This window comes from Sinohyriopsis cumingii, chromosome 3 (genome assembly GCF_028554795.1).
Source record: "Sinohyriopsis cumingii isolate HCF-2022 chromosome 3, ASM2855479v2, whole genome shotgun sequence".
NCBI classification, from domain to species: Eukaryota; Metazoa; Mollusca; class Bivalvia; order Unionida; family Unionidae; genus Sinohyriopsis; species Sinohyriopsis cumingii.
In genome coordinates this window covers 149834645-149851702 of record NC_142963.1, presented here as the reverse complement: position 1 = coordinate 149851702, position 17058 = coordinate 149834645, and the positions used below count along the sequence as shown (strand labels likewise).

The following is a 17058-nucleotide window of genomic DNA, read 5'->3' as shown; positions in this document are numbered from 1 at the left end:
CGACCCCCCCCGACGACGACGTCGTTTTTTTTTTTACCGGGCGCTGACGACACCGGATCCGCTGAGTGCAGAAAGTATTAATTAAACCAAATGACGATTGGACAAAATGTCCGATTCGCCCCCCCCTGCTGCTCTACCTCATTTATAAGGCCTTCATTATAACATATATAACATAACCTCAGTGTAACTTCATTATAAGGCATCCGTCATTACATGACCTCAGCTCTAGTATATTACAAAGGCATCATAATGTTACCTCAGCTCTACCTCATTATAATGCCTTCATTATGACATAACCTTAACTCTACCTCATAAGGTTTTAATTATAACATGACCTCAGCTCTTACTTCATTATAAGGCCTTCATTATAACATAACCTCAGCTCTAACTCATTATAAGGTCTTACTATTACATGACCTCAGCTCTAATGTATTTTAAAGCTTCATTATAATATGATCTCTCCTCTACCTCATTATAATGCCTTCATTATAACATGATTAAGGATATAACATGGTACTGCTATGGATTCCATTACCAAATTTAAACCACTGCATTGAAATGGTCTATTAAATGAATAACAATATGGATTGAAGTAAACAAAACGAAGCTTTGCATTTATATATTTATTTTCTTTTTAAAACATTACCATTCTGCAAAAATTAAATGCACAAACACCTTGATGGGAACAACCTGAGTTATTTACAATAAGAGCAATTATTACTGTGTGCCTGACTGGTATTTTGTTTATTCCATTACCAACCACCACCACCCAGATACATACATACATACATACATACATACATACAAAGTCAGATGTAAACACAGTCATACATACATCTACACACAAATATGTAATTATTGGATCTTTGACAATGCATGCTGTAGTGCAATTCAATATATAATAATTCTCTGTATTATGTCAATGACTTGTATCACAAACTGTGTCTTCTTCTGATTTTGATTATAAAAGAGGCATACAAATGAACTACATGGCTTTTCCTCCAAGTTAACACCCTCCCAATTTTCTCTTTTCACCGTATATCTTTCTCGCACAAGTAACCATTCCTCTTGTCCCAATTTTAGGCGTAAATCAAACATTATAAACTCATTCCAAATCATACAAGGGACAAAATGAATGACTTTTGTTTCCATCTTTAGCAATGGGTTCTACATACTGGGTTAACAGCACATCATCACAATCATGTCTACATAGTACCTATTGAAACTTTTGCTCAAAACTATAAAGATAAAAATTGTCACTATATCGTCCCAGAGTGATCTGAAAAGTCTTGTTGCTATATCATCCCAAGGGGGGTCTGTAATGTATTTTTCCACTGTTGATATATCATCCCCATACACTACTCATGGCACAATCAATCAGAACATCTTCAGCCTTTTCATCGCATGCAAGAAAAAATCTGATGTAAATAATGACCATTTGGAACTACCCTAGAGCACATGGATGATATTTCATGAATTATGTCACAATGGTCAGATATCTGGCATCACCAACAGTAACATATGTAATATTTTCAGGTTATTGAAACCAAATAACTCCCTCTACATTTTGTTTATTAAAACTTTTCATGAATAACATTAAAAACTAAAAGTGCATATATTTAATTAATTGTTGAGACGTTCTCGTTTTGTTTTCAACATCTATCTTTTTATATGAATTTGTTCTAGCATACCTTGGTGGAAATTAAACCTTGCCAAAACGTACCAATTTTATAAGTATAACTACGATTACCCATGGCTCTCCTCAAGTAAGTTGAAGTTAATCCACTCACATCCGAGAGGATGCTGTTCAAACAGGAACAATATGGAAATAATCCGACATTCCATGACCTTTTCCATCGCATGCTATTCAAACGGTTTGAACAGCCATATTGTGCATGGATATTAATACGCCAGCATATCTGGGTCTGTTATTGTTTGTTGGACTGAACTTATAAGCAAGAATATACGTTACTCATATATTAAAGTCAGTGGTTGCAAGGTAGACAATGTCAGATTTGATAACTGCTATAAGTGAAATTGAACAGCAGTGAGATGTATTCCGAATTAAGTAACAATAAGAGTGACATGTATTCCGAATCAAGTCACAAAAGGAATAAGATTTATTTTATATCAAATTAACTGCCACTCATTTGTCATTGACAAAACTATCTGGACGTACAAAGACCTGATGAGTATCATTTCACTTATTGAAAATTTGGCTAAATATAAAGTATTTTCTGGCTGTTACATGCATGATATGGTCCACAAATTTAAAGCACTTTTCAGTTTCTCTTTTCATTTGCCACAGAGCTTGTACATTTAAGTTCATAAGTTCCTGATTTCATACATCTTGTTATGAGATAATGTAAAGTATTCAAACCAAATGCAAATTTGCATCTGTTTAGTCTGAACAAAACAAGAGATAAAAGCAATTGCAAATATCCACAATTTTCTTGGCCTATAAACATGCAACATTTCACCCCCCCATGTCCCACCCCTCCCTACAGGGGCCATGCTAGACAGCCCATGTATATATAATTTCCTTTACCAAAATGACAGGACAATGAAGTTATATGCCCACATCTACACCAGTAACTAGATATAGTACCAAACATGAAACAGCTCCTAAAGTCTTTGACCTAGATGACTCAGGCAATAAAATTAACACTCCTCCAGAGTGTCTGGCAATTACATGCTCCATCAATCAAGACCATTACAGTGATGGCTTAAACCATAATGATTTCTCCATGTGTGTACATAAAAAAACAATTAGGACCTTGGAGGCCCAAACTGAAGAATTAAAACTAGAGTTACATGCAATTAAGTCAGCACAGGGAAAGATTAATGAGCAAGTAACCTCATGTGAAATAGCAATTCTGACAGACTCCCAAATAGCAACAGTGTCAGATGCTCAGACACAGACAATCCCAATACCAGACAAATGAAAATGTAAAATGACTATGCAAGTAACAACTGATACCCAAAGTAAACCTGCATGGCAAACAACAGTACCCCCTCTGTCATATGTCACACCTGCAACAGCAATAAGTGTACACCCATGGCCCTCAGCTCAGATAAGTCTGCACCAACAACTGCATTTCCCAGTGCTGAGACAAATGTGTCAACATCAGCTAGATTAGCTCACACAACTGGGACACCAATTTCAGCACCCCTTCCTCCAAGAGATGCGTCTGAAATACAAACCAGAGTCCAACACATGAAATCCCAAGCCAGAAAAGATAGGACTTTAATAATTGGCATAACAGCAAGGAGACTTTTTAAAACATATATACAGACTCTAAGAGGTGCAATAATCGACAACATCAAGGACAGAATAATGAATACTGACCTAACCAAATGCAACCAAATTATTATTTTAGGAGGTGGAAATGATGCCAGTGATGGAAGGTCACTAAATCAAATCAGAACAGATTTTGAAAGTTTAATGTATGCTGCTAGGTATTGCAGCCCAGACGCATGTAAAAAAAGGCTATCAGGACTACCTCCTCGTGTCAACTTAAGCCTCTACCACGGAGACAAAATTCATTTAAGTAGAAAAGGAACCTCTCAACTACTGAGAAATATTAACCTCTCAACTACTGAGAAATATTAGCATGTATGCCCCCCATTTTCAGGCACTATAATGAAGAGTACTGTCTCTACTGCAGAGAAATGGGGCATGTGACAGAGGTATGCCATCATGGCAAACAGACTCAGTGCTTCAGACGTGATAAATATGGACACAAACAAAAAAAGACTGTCAATCAATGTATTATATATATTAGGAAGCTGGCAAAGAGGAGAATGCCAATGCTTCGTTTATAACAAATCTAAATGTACCTAGTGAGTATACAATGGACACTATGGTAAATGCAAAAGTTAACAGATGTTCAGGGTTTGTATGTGACCTTGAAGATGCTAATATATACATGTATGAACATTTAAATATGGAAATAGAAATCAGAATGATAAACATCGTATGGAGACAATCTCAGTGAGTACCCCACTGCATGATGACATACATATAATTGATATGAAACTAAATACAAAAGGTCTTAACATAGGTCACTTAAATGCAAAAGGTATAGTGGGAAAAACGGACCAGATTAAGTTAATGTTGATTTCTGTGGAAAATAATATACATGTTTAAGGAATCACTAAAATCAAATTAAATGTTAACCACAATGATAATCTATTTCACTGTCAAGGTTACAATAAACCATTATGCAGGGACAGAGAGACCACAGGGGAGGTCCTGTTGAATACATTAGGGAAGATGTAAATGCAGAAAGGCAACTCGACATGGAATCACATGAAACTGAGAGTATCTGGGTGGAAATTTTTCAAAGTAATGCAAAAATTGGTTTAATTTATAGACCACCTTCCTCCAAAGCAATTTGGAATTATAACTTTTTGAAACAAATGGAAAATGTTCTAGCACAGGAGAAAGAAACATTTATAATCAGCAATATAAATAAGGACCTTCTCAATACTCAAGTAAGGAACAACTGGATGGAATTTATTGAATCATTAGGTCTAGTCCAGCTGGTAAATGACTTCACAAGGGTTACATAAATATCAAGCACTCTTATTGATCACATTTACACCAACATACCAGACAATGTGGCTCATGTTAATATACCAATGTTGGTCTTAGTAACCACTATCCTACTTTTTGACAAGAAAAGATAAATGCAAGAGAAATAAGAAAAATATACATAAAACTATCACTTACAGATCATTCAAAAATTTTATGAAGAACAATTTCTCAATGACCTATATAAGCTCCATGGAATATGATCCAAAATTTGGATGACATTGATGAAGCTCTGAGGGTGCGGACTGACTGATTTAGGGATGTAGTCTCTAAGCATGCACCACCAAAAGTACATAGAGTAAAGAATTAAACTTAATTGGCTTACTACTAAAATCCTAGACACGATGAAAACATGAGACCAATTCAAAGCTATGGGAAACCATGCACAATATAAAGTCTGGAGAAATAAAATAACAAGTATGATTGGGGTCCTGAGTGGCTGAGTGGTCTAAAGTGCTCTCCGTTACGGATCACCGCCATCTCACCTCTGTCTGCATGGGTTCAAGTCTTGGATTCGGCCAATGTGGGTATGTGAGAAAGCTTGCCAGTAGCTTCTCGAGGGTTGGTGTTTCTTTCCAGGGATTTCCCGGGTTCTTCCTCCACCATTAATACTGGCCACCATGTATAGCCTACTGTGCACTGAAAAATGGCGTTAAACCCTACAACAACAACAAGTATGATTAAAAAAGCTAAAAAAACTTAATATCAATCATTGCTTGAAAAAAAGCAACACAAGCTCCATTTGGAACACACTAAGATCAGTCAAATAAAATTCACTCACTTCTGCTAAATGACAACAGTCACTGATGACGCTGACATTGCAAATGTTTTCAATGATTTTTGCACCAACATTACCACATAGTTAAAAGAACCAGTGATAGAAAACAACTTTAATGAACCGAAAAAGTTATGCAGCAGCAAAATCTCTAAGAAGGTATGTTTCTCTATCTCACCAGTATCAAAAAACTTTGTTAAAAAATATCTTAGTGAACTTGATACCAAGAAAGCTACAGGGCTGGATCAGATTGACTCATTAAATCTTCTGCCTCTGCAATTGTAGATAGCATAACATTCATAACAAATTTAAATATTGCAACCTCATCTGTCCCCAAAATATGCAAAACTGCAAAAGTAACTCCTTTTCGCAAATCTGGTTCTAAGGATGATGCTGATAACTACTGGCCAATCTCAATACTACCAAACTTATCAAAATTGATTGAAAAACATCTCCATGACTCATTCATATCATATTTAACCAAACACTTGCAGTTACATCCTAATCATTCAGGCTTTAGACAGAAACATTCATGTGAGACTGCCTTGATCTCCCTAACTGATAAATGGCTTCAAGCTCTTGACCAAGGTAGAATAGGATTGGTATTTGTAGATTTCAGGAAAGCTATTGACATGGTGGATCATGAAACCCTTTAGAAAAAACTGATAATCTACCAATGTGATGAAAGCACAGTTAGATGGTTTACTTCATACTTAATTGAGAGAATATGTTTATTTAAATAATGTTCTGTCTGAACTTGGAACAATTAGATATGGAGTACCACAAGGCTCAATTCTAGGTCCATTACAATCTATTTTATATATTAATGACCTACCACTTTTACTAAGGGACTCAATATCATCTACAGATCTCTATGGAAATAACACAACATTGTCAGATATCAAAAACACAAAGCATGAACTCAAAATTTTTTTTTTAGAAATGCCCTAAATAAACTGGACAACTGGTGCACATGCAATGGCATGGTGGTAGATACTGGTCAACTAAAATATTGCTTATCTCAACACGGCACAAAAGGACAAGTCTTATTAGTGATGAACTATGTCTGACATGGAAGGATAAAAATTTGCAAATGGTCTGTCATGACAGACTACTTGGTGTTTTGGTGGATAATAACCTATCATGGATTGAACATATCAAACATATCAGTAACAAAGTCAATTCAAGTTTATGGCTTCTCAGTAGGGTAAGACATTTTCTCCCTGAAAGGCACAGAAAACTATTTTATAACAGTTACATACAACCCTATTTAGACTACTGTAATACAGTATGGGGAAATTCAAATGATAAAAACATGGCAAAGCTGGCACATCTTCAAAAAAGAGCATTTGGGCTAACATCATTATCCAGAAAGAAAGCAAGGAAAATTTAGCTGGTAATAATATTACCTATTAAAGACAGAATCCTTTTGAGAAAAGCCAAATTAATGTACAGGATATCCCATAATAGTGATCTTGAATATTTACAATCACTATTCCAGTATAGGCTACCTGGCAATACTCCCCACATGCGATCCATCATTCCATGTCTACCAAACAGTATAAAATTCCCAAACCAAATAAGGAATTAATTTTTAAAAAGTTTCCAATACTCTGGAAGTTTGCTCTGGAATAGTATTCCAACTGAGACTAGAAATGCCCACTCTTATATCTTCTTCCAAACCTAATATATAGAGTGGCTTCAGAGATGCACCTCAAATAAATAACTTCCTTTGCATGAGGGCTTCAAGGTAGATTAGTTTATAGCTAACTGTGTTACCCTTTTTAAAAAAAATAAAAAATAAAGTCATTAACAATACCTTGGATGAATCTGTGCCTAGCGAGGCAGCTATTTGTATCATTTTTATAAGTCTTTGGTATGAGTCGGCCAGGGTTCTAACCCACGACCTCCTGCATCTGAGGCAGTTGCTCTAACCACTAGGCTACCCAGGACTAACAACATACATGACAAAAATTATAAAATTATAGAAATAACAATGATAATGAAAGTTAACTTTGCTTCCCCTGCAATTCTGACACCATTGGTATTCTATCACTGACACTATTCTGCACTTCTCATCAGATGTATTTAGTTTCCATTTTTCTTATTTTGAATGTGACAGTGCAAGACACAAATTAAGACTAATAAAGCACCAAAATTATACATAACATAGTAAATGTTACATAAGGTTTACAAGAAGCAAATCCATATTTCTGGTAAAGGATTTCGGTATAAAAACATTACAATTCAACATAGACCATCTGAGACTGCACCGGTAGCCTAGTGGCTAGGGCATCCGCCAAGTCATACCAAAAACTTATAAAAATGGTACTAACACTAACAGCTGCCTTGCTAGGTACTCAGCATTAAGAGGTTAGTGTTAGGACTGGTTGGCCTGGTGTCAGGATAATGTGACTGGGTTGGACATCATGCTACATGTCTGTGGTATGATGCCCCAGTACTAGACATCACTATAAACTGCCACGCTGGAGACACTGTAGTGATATGACTGAAAAATTACTAAAGCTATGTTAAAAATCCAGATCACACAAACACACACAACCTGCTGAGGAAGTTATAACTGTAACCAAGTAAATATGTATAAAATATACTGAATGATGGATTTCATAAAATAAATAAATAGTATGAACATTTTTATTTGAAAACTTCATTTATTACACTTAACTCATTCATATCAGACCATATAATCTAACATTATTTCATATTCATATGGTCAGACTATAGGAGTATACTTGTATTGTCGAGCGAAAACACACAGTCTAAAGAATTTAAGAAAACTCTGACCAAAGTCAGTATCTCAGCCCAAGGCAAGTCAGGCCAAGGTTGGGACAACTTGGATCCAGCCAAAATTCAACTACATTCCATGCATTTTGATAAAGGGTAATTTGGATCAATTATTAAAACTGAGACCAATTTTGTATATCATTAAAGCAAGGGTCTTAAATCTTATTAATTAACATCCTCTAAGGGCAATGTACTGATATAAGGTCTTCGTCTTGACTGAAAGTCACCCTGGGTTGGCTAGGACTTAGTTTAATTTAGTATTTTCCATGATATATTAAATGTTATGGTGTGCATATTACCAGAAGCTACACCGTCATAACTGGAAATCGGTTTCTATTTTTCCGGCCCAAGTTTTCTAAAATAAGAATTGGGATGACTTGTCTTTAACAATTGGTTGTAATTGTCCTTTAACATAGAACACAGAGATGAGTTGAAACACCGACCTGACTTCGACCTAGTTGTCTGATTTCCTGGTCTGAATAATGACATGGTCTGGAACAGAGATATCCATTATTGACAGGTCTTCTTTCATTTAATTCTATTCGAAATATTGACAACAATGTTATTGTTAACCTTTTCACATATAAGTAATATAAATGTAATGATGCTAAATGTAATATTTACTTACAAATTTTGAAATTTGGGTTCCGCGAGTGCATGTACTCACCTTAGTCTAATATCGAGATATTAATGGATTTACACTAATTTTCATAGGGTGACTGTATCCGATGCCAACTTCCCTTTATTTTCGATGTTCAGCACAAACGACAAGGAATGTTTATCCAGTGATCATTACTATATTTATATATTCATCATTTGCATGTATATACTTAACAAAATATAAATAAACAATGGAAAAGATAGTACTTTAACCCCGTGATCACAACACGTGATTTTATCACCGGTGTGAAAGTTGTTTTATGAGGTCTTTTATAGCTTTATATGCGCACAGCAGTCGCGGGTGACGTTTCAAACTAATGAACTGTTCTGATGGAACTCTTAAACACATTCACGATTTAACACATGGACTTTGTTTTCCAAAACTAAAAATCAAAACGATAACTTTCATGTTTCGGTTTTTCAGCTAAGAGCCGTCATACGGATCATGTCCTGAAGTCATGTGATTTGGTAAGTTCTATTTTTAAAGTAGGGTATACAACGACACAAGATGGCGAACTCGGGATCAGACATTGTTTTCTCTCAAAAATATGGTTTACAATGAGCAAAACTCAAGCGTGAAGTTAAGATTAGTGAACTGTTCTGATGGAAATGTTAAAAACACATTTATATTTCAAATGATTGCATTGTTTTCCAAAATAAAAATAGTAAATTTCATGTTTGGATATGTTAAACCAACGGTCTCAAACACGCGGCCCGCCAAGCAGTATCCTGTGGCCCGCTTAATGATTGGCGTCACAAGATCTTATGAGAGATAACAAACGTGGCGCGGTCCTTGGGTCATCGAAAATGCCCTCGTGCGGCCCACGGGGTGGTTTGAGTTTGAGATCCCTGTGTTAAGCAAAGACCTGGCATATCTTTGTTATTTCTCCAACACCCACCATTGTAGTACTGCAATTCGGTATGTTAAGTTTTTAAATTAGTGTAAAATAAAAAGTGATTTCGTGACATGTTATTGTTTTCGCCTGTCTAATATCGAATCTGTCTAAAGATGGTAATGTGAAGTAATTGAGATCAAATTCAGAAATGTTAAAGAAACTAAAGTGCTGCTACCAGAAATTAAATATTTTTCATATGTAATATTGATTGGGATTTTGTTGAATAATATAAATATAAGGTTTTTGTACAGTGTGCTGTTGTTGATCATCCATTAACATTAATTTCATACATGCTGTCGCTGTTGTGGTAAGTAACGGAACACCACTTACATATACAGTAAGGTAGACTATACCATGGTAGCATGCGTGTGTGTGTGTGATTTGGATTTATAACATAGCTTTAACCATTTTTCAGTATATCACTACGAGGTCTGCAATGTGGCAGTTTATAGTGATGTATAGCAAATAGGCATCATACCGCAGACATATAGCATCATGTTCCTCCCAGTCACATTATCCTGACACCACGGCGAAAAGTCCTAACACTAACCCAAAAATGCTTAGCGCCTAGCAAGGCAGCTGTTAGTACCATTTTGATAAGTCGTCGGTATGACTCATCTGTTAGTACCAATTTTATGAGTCGTCGTTATGACTTGGCCAGGGTTCCAACCCGCGACTTCCCTCATCCGAGTCGGACGCTTTAACCACTTAGGCCACCATAGAGTACGTATGTATGTATGTATTGTTATGTATATTTAATTGTTTCTTGTTTCTTTTTTTTTATTTTTTATTTTTAAAATTTCATCTCATGCTATTTTAATGTCTTATGTTACTTGTTTAGGCTCGAATAAACAGTAACACACGAAAGAGTGAAAGCAACAAGCTTTGAAAAATTTAAGAAATCATTTATTTCCCTGGAAAAATACAGTGAAAATGAAAAAAAAAGAACTTACTGTTTTAAGAATCAAATCCAAGAATAATCCACGAATAAAATTTTTGAAGTCATAATAATAAAATGTTCTAGCGATTTCAAGTTCGAGTCCCGACGAAGAATCCAAGATGGAAGGCGATGACGTATGCTGTATCATGTACTGTGTTGAAGTCTACAGTTCCTTGTAGAAACACAGGAAGTAATCCGGTGTTTAAATGAGTGAAATTTCTTTGTTCAGGAATTCTGCATCAGCACTCAAAATATTTCCAGAGAAACGAATTAATTTTTTAGAATGCAAATAATCGGATAAACATTAAAATGCAATTCCAAAAATGACACAAGAAAAGAAACACCTTTACGTCCCAGTGTTTAGAAGTCCGACTGAGATTATTTCTCTAAAATAATGGTTATTCAGTATGTTTGAGCCGCAGAATGCGTACCCGTATGTTACATCACGTACACTCAGCATGGCCCTGACAAAACCAATCATTTTACTCTAAGAATAAAATAATAAAAAGGTTGTTTACTTCAATAAAATCTATCTACAATCCATGGGTCACGTATCCAATACAGCCTCGATATGACCCCTATTATTTCGACAATAAAAGTAAATTAAAAAAAAGAAAACTTGTTCACGTGGCTGTTACTAATTTTGAATTAAGGTCGGGAACCAGGTCAGCTCTATATGTTTACAAAAATAAACAGTCAAACTATTTTCTTGAAAAACTATCGAGTTCCTAGTAAACAGAACTACATTATTTTGACATATAATGAAATTAAAAAATAAAAAGATTTTAAAACTTACAAACAATTAAATCAGATATAAATTAAATCAAATATACATAACAAATGTAACATTCTATGTCGGACTTGACCTTGTCCAAAACTGAGTTAATTTCTGTTTGACCCAAATTGATTTTTTAAAAAAGTTATTCTGTGTAAACAACTAATACATAACTAAATTAATCTCTAAGTGCATGGGATTACAATCATTATTATTATTAATAGAAGTAAATATGTTTATATGGGTCAAGGTCAAGGTTTTGGAATTTCCTAAGTGAATTTTACATAATCTAGATTATGGTTTGTATTCTGTAACATGAGGATCATTTTAGAAGGTTATTTTCCATTAGGTAATATTTTTCTTCAGAGAATGCTAATTGTAACCTGAGGTCAAGTGGAGAACTATATAATCTTGGAACTGAGAGGAGTTTTTCATTCGTGCTTTAAGATTTAGCACTTTCAAACTGTATTATATCTTGTGTCCAGTATTTCATTTTTGGTCTGGAATTGTTTTCCTTCAAATTATTGAATTCAAGTGATTATTTTCTCAGGAAATAGAAAAGTGCTCTGATAAAATTCTTGGATAGAAATATTCACTGGAATTGATAATGAATTAAAACCTGGAATTAAATTACTGTGATTCAACAAAAGACTGTTGGCACTTCGACACTCTACAAGCTACCACAGACACGTCATCGCATCTCTGTAATTTTTTGAAATTTATTCTGGACTTGTACTGAATTTTATTCAGGACTTTAAATTATTAGGACTTGTGTCTGTAATTCTTGGATTATTTTGGGATTTAACTCTCAATACTGTAAGTTCTTTTTCTCATTTTCACTTTGTATTCTAGGAAATAAACTATATGTTGATTTTTACAGCGCTTGATGCTGTTCGCCCTTTTTCTGTTACTTATTTTAAGAGCACGGGCTAGCACCAGAAAATTTGGGGCTCGTCTGGGATACGAATTTCTCTAAATTATTTCAGAAAACTGTATTTTTAAAATTTTGATTCACCTTGTTTATGAATTTTTTTTAAATCCCAGGGATTATGTCACATTTTAGAAATCTTTAGCGAAAGCAACCAGCTTTTTACGATGTCATCTAAAGTGGAGATTTTTTTATTTCAAATCCTACTCAGGAACAGTTAGTCTTCTTGAAAAAAGAGCATACATCGTAGCGATATGACTGAAAAAATTGTTAAAGCTACGTTAAAAATTCAGATCACACACACACACACTTATCCTGCTGTGCATAAGTTCTTGCATGCTAAGTGCACGTGTTAGTCACATGGAAAATCCACGAACGCTTGAATCGAGACACATGACGAAATAAACCAGAATTTTCAAATGAGCAATAGATTGCTCCTGATCGGTTGCTAGTTCTGATGAAATAGCCGGATGCAACGGTGAAACTCAAATAGGTGACAGGCGGTTGACTTGTGAAATTCCGCGTGGAGATAGAAGCCCATTTAATCGACCTTAACTCAGGAGCCAGGGAAACACTGGTAACTATAAAATGTACATTAAGGGATCATCCATTTAGTACGTACGCAAAAATCTATGAAAGCTTGACCCCTCCCCCACCCTGTACAGATTCATACTTTTTTTTACCTCCCCACCTGCGTACGTACGCTTGACGCACCCTCCCCCCCCCCCATAAAACGGCCTGTATTTAATCCACGCAGAAACCATAAAGGATTAATGCTGTTAACGTGTTTAATAAAACAGTCCACCGACGTTGAATATCTGGCTGCATTAAAGAAATAAGCTGCGTAACTTTAAACAGTTTGTCTACTGTCCTCTAAAATTCAAACGCCGACTGAACGCAGTCGAACAGGCTACGTATTCGACAAATTAATATCGAGGTTTCACCCCACCCACCCCGTTTCCTATGCGTACGTACATTATCAGTAGCCCCCCCCCCCCACGCAAGCGTATGCATTTGGGTACCTTCCTCCTCCACGCGTACGTACTAAATGGAAGGACCGAAACAAGTTTCAGACAGGTTTATCTGCGTGCATTTCATGAAGAGGTAAGATCGTTCCTCCCACAGCGGATTGGTATTAGCACAAGTTTGAGGACTAATTGATTGGACTAGGTTTGACCAAATTTGGTGTATATCATATAGGTAGGAAGGACTTTACATGTTTTTGTACAAATTATGCTGTTTTACCGTCAAATATGGCTGGCGTTACCAAAGGTATAAAAATGCGTCAACGAATTCTTTCAAGAAAATGCTTAATAGAATGTGACATAATTGAAAAGAACTAAAGTTGGCATAAAGATCTTTTAGTTTTGTACAAACGATACTAATCAGCTATTTAAAAATGGTAACACAGAAAAATCTCGAAGCAATTTTCTTTCAAAAAGGTTTCAACAGAATTTGACCAAGCATTACAGAAAGCATTTTGGCATGAACGTCTTTCAAATTTAAACAAATTATCTTAAGTATGGAATCCGTTGCTAAAAGCAGAAGACATTTCAACGATTTATTCGGTACAAATGATGCCTATTCACCATCAAATATAGCTGCCGTTATTAATAACAGATCAAACTTATGACAATTTCATATAAAAATCAAATAAAAACAAACAACACTGAAGTCCAAAAAGAGATAAAGAAAAACACGTAATAGTACTGGAGCAGGTTTAGCAGAGGAAATGACTTTTAAGTTTGTGCAAATGATATCAGTCCGTCGCAAACATTGCAGGTTTAGTAGAGGAAATGACTTTTAAGTTTGTACAAATGATATCAGTCCGTCGCAAACATTGCTGGTTTAGTAGAGGAAATGACTTTTAAGTTTGTACAAATGATACCAGTCCGTCGCAAACATTGCTGGTTTAGTAGAGGAAATGACTTTTAAGTTTGTACAAATGATACCAGTCCGTCGCAAACATTGCTGCCATGGCTACAAATATATTACAAAAAGTTAAACTTCTTCCCAAAACATCGATTAATATAATTTGACCAGATTTGACAGAATGCATATTAACTTGAAGGGCTTTCGTTCTTATGTCACTCATGCGTATACATCATAATGAATGAGCACTGTCACTCAAAGATGAGTAAAACAACAACATTTAAACGACTTGTCCTCGACAACTGCTAAACGAATTTGACAAAATTGGATACAAAGTATCCGGACATAAAGGCCTTTCAGTGAAACACAAAGTTAATGTGCCGTCAAATATTCATGAAGACGCAAAAGTGGTCAACATTGTTGGGGGTGTGGAGTCTGTAGGAATGTAATATCTTTTAACAAACTATTTGAAAGATTGTGAGTTTACTTGTAAGAATCTGAGTTCTATGTTTTGTTTATTTCTGCATTCAAACGTGAAATTTTGTGTGGCTTTGGCGAACTTGTCTTCTAGTTAGGTGTTGGTCTTGTGTGGTTCAACGCCATTTTTCAGCACACGATAGGATATACATGGCAGCCAGTATTAATGGTGGAGGAAGAACCTGGGAAAACCCCAGAAAGAACCACCGACCCACGAGAAGTTACTGGCAAGCTTTTTCACATAACCACATTGCGTCTAGTTAGGTAATAGACGTTTCACCCAAATTTAGATTTATCACTTAATTGAATTTGCAATCAATACTCATCGACATCAGATTTCTCCATCGTTTTCAAACATGATTATAACTGAGATGAGAGTTGAAATCACCACTTAAACAATTTTATTACTATATTTAAATAATATTTTTTTCTATGTAGACTGTAACAGGTATACGATACTGTGTGGTTGGTACAGAATGTCGAATAGAAACAAGTCATATAAGATCTGTCACTGACACTTTGCATGATTTTGGTACAAAACTGATTGCAAAACGTTAACACTCGAACTCTACTGTTTGCCGTTTTGGGGTTCGTTTTAGACATTGTTCATTCCGCCTCATCGTGGATTAATAAATGTATACTACATAGTCCACAATCTTTACACATTTTAAGATCTCTTTGCCCTGATGAGGAGAGAGAAAGAGGAAGGGACGGGGAGGAGAAAATGAAATAGGCATAAATATGGAAATATAAGTTTAAATGGCACACATAAGGGCAGGTCTATTTTTTTTAGTAGGAAAAGAAAGTAGTTTCAAAAGTGATATCGCCACAATGGCGTTAAAAGTGGTATTTTCTCACACATATATTTTTAATATAAAACCTAGTTTATTGAAAAGCGAATGTTGTACACTAGCTATTTCTAGACACACAAATTTCGACGTTGGGCAAAAAGAGTAGCAATAATTGAACGAATCGAAATTAATGCAGGAGTTTAATCACGTGTATTTGCCCACGGTGGACGTGGCTTGGATACTTCGATCATATCGTCCTATGGACGCTGTTTATATAACGATTTAATGACCCAGGGAAGATTTGTGCTGTTTCCAACGAGCTGGTTGTCGTATTCTGATTGGTTGTATTCACATTTCCGATTATGACTGCTCTTTTTGCATGATTCCGTGCATGCTTAGACTGTGTTAGAATGGTCTATTTAGCACATTTTTTTTTTAAATTAGAGTTTTCCTTATTTTGTCTTTATAAGATTTGCAATTTAATCATAAAGATTGATCAGTTTATTTGTTTACGTGCACTACATTATGAACCGAAGAACGCCATGCAAACTTAAACATGGACAGTTTCGCGGATCAGAGTTTACAGGGCGTTTTTTAAAATTTCAGTTCATGCTTCAAAGAACGTAAAAAAGACTATACCTAAAAATTAAATTCTATAAAGATGCATATGCACTTCACAGTGTATAGATTTTTAGATTTATCTGCAATCATGCAATTTTACGTAAGTTATAATATTCATTATGTAATTGCCATGGCTGATTGGCTTCATGCAACAAACTTCACCTTTTAAAATTTTAAATCCATTTGTAAAATATCACTTTCTTTAGAGATATAGCTTATAAAGGAAACTTACATGCAGACAATGTACAATATACATTATCTATACAACTAAAATGAATAACCACAGACACTCGTAGAAAGAATCGTAAAGAAATAAGTGTGCAGAGTAAGTCAATTGAATGGTTATTGAACGGCAAGATGTAACTAGTTGTTTCTGGGATCTCTACTACCTAGCGCACGACAGCAATTCGCTGGATTATATTCTTTCGCCTTTATTATGTTTTTTCCACCGCTGTCTGTGTTAACCATAACCTTTTGAGGGTAGTTTCTAACAGTTATGGGGGAGAAATTTAGTTGCTAACTTTGCTGCATACAAAAATGTGAATATTGATAATTATTTTGACTATTGGATTTTAATATACATGATTCTGAAATTCAGGATCAAAATGCTGGCACGCAAAGAAATTCTTTTTGTAAAACGCCATGCTCCCACTCAAAGTTTGAAAAATGATGGTGCAGAGAAGAACTAAAATGAAACCCTATAAACAGTAAGAATGAGGCAAGTCTTTATCAGATTATGATTTTCGCGCATGGCTTCTTCAATTACAAGCAAAACTTATGTCGTTTTCTCGGATGACAATTGGATAATCAGATAACAAGTTCTGAATCAAATGAGTCGCATTTCATTTTGTGCCAATAATGGAACAAAGAGGGCGAATCTTCACTCCTAACATTGTAGCTAAGAATAAAAAAGAATGGACG

The 17058-nt window shown here is 35.3% G+C and overlaps 1 protein-coding gene across 1 annotated transcript in view; it reads right to left on the bottom strand.

The window, feature by feature from the left end:
* Positions 1-9297, bottom strand: part of LOC149804144 (ras-related protein Rab-29-like) — a 52330-nt gene extending 43033 nt beyond the window's left edge. The window contains exon 1 of the mRNA XM_089954094.1: positions 8845-9297. The gene's annotated coding sequence lies outside the window, so the exon portion shown is untranslated. The remainder of the gene's footprint in view (positions 1-8844) is intronic.
* Between the last annotated feature and the right edge of the window lie 7761 nt (positions 9298-17058).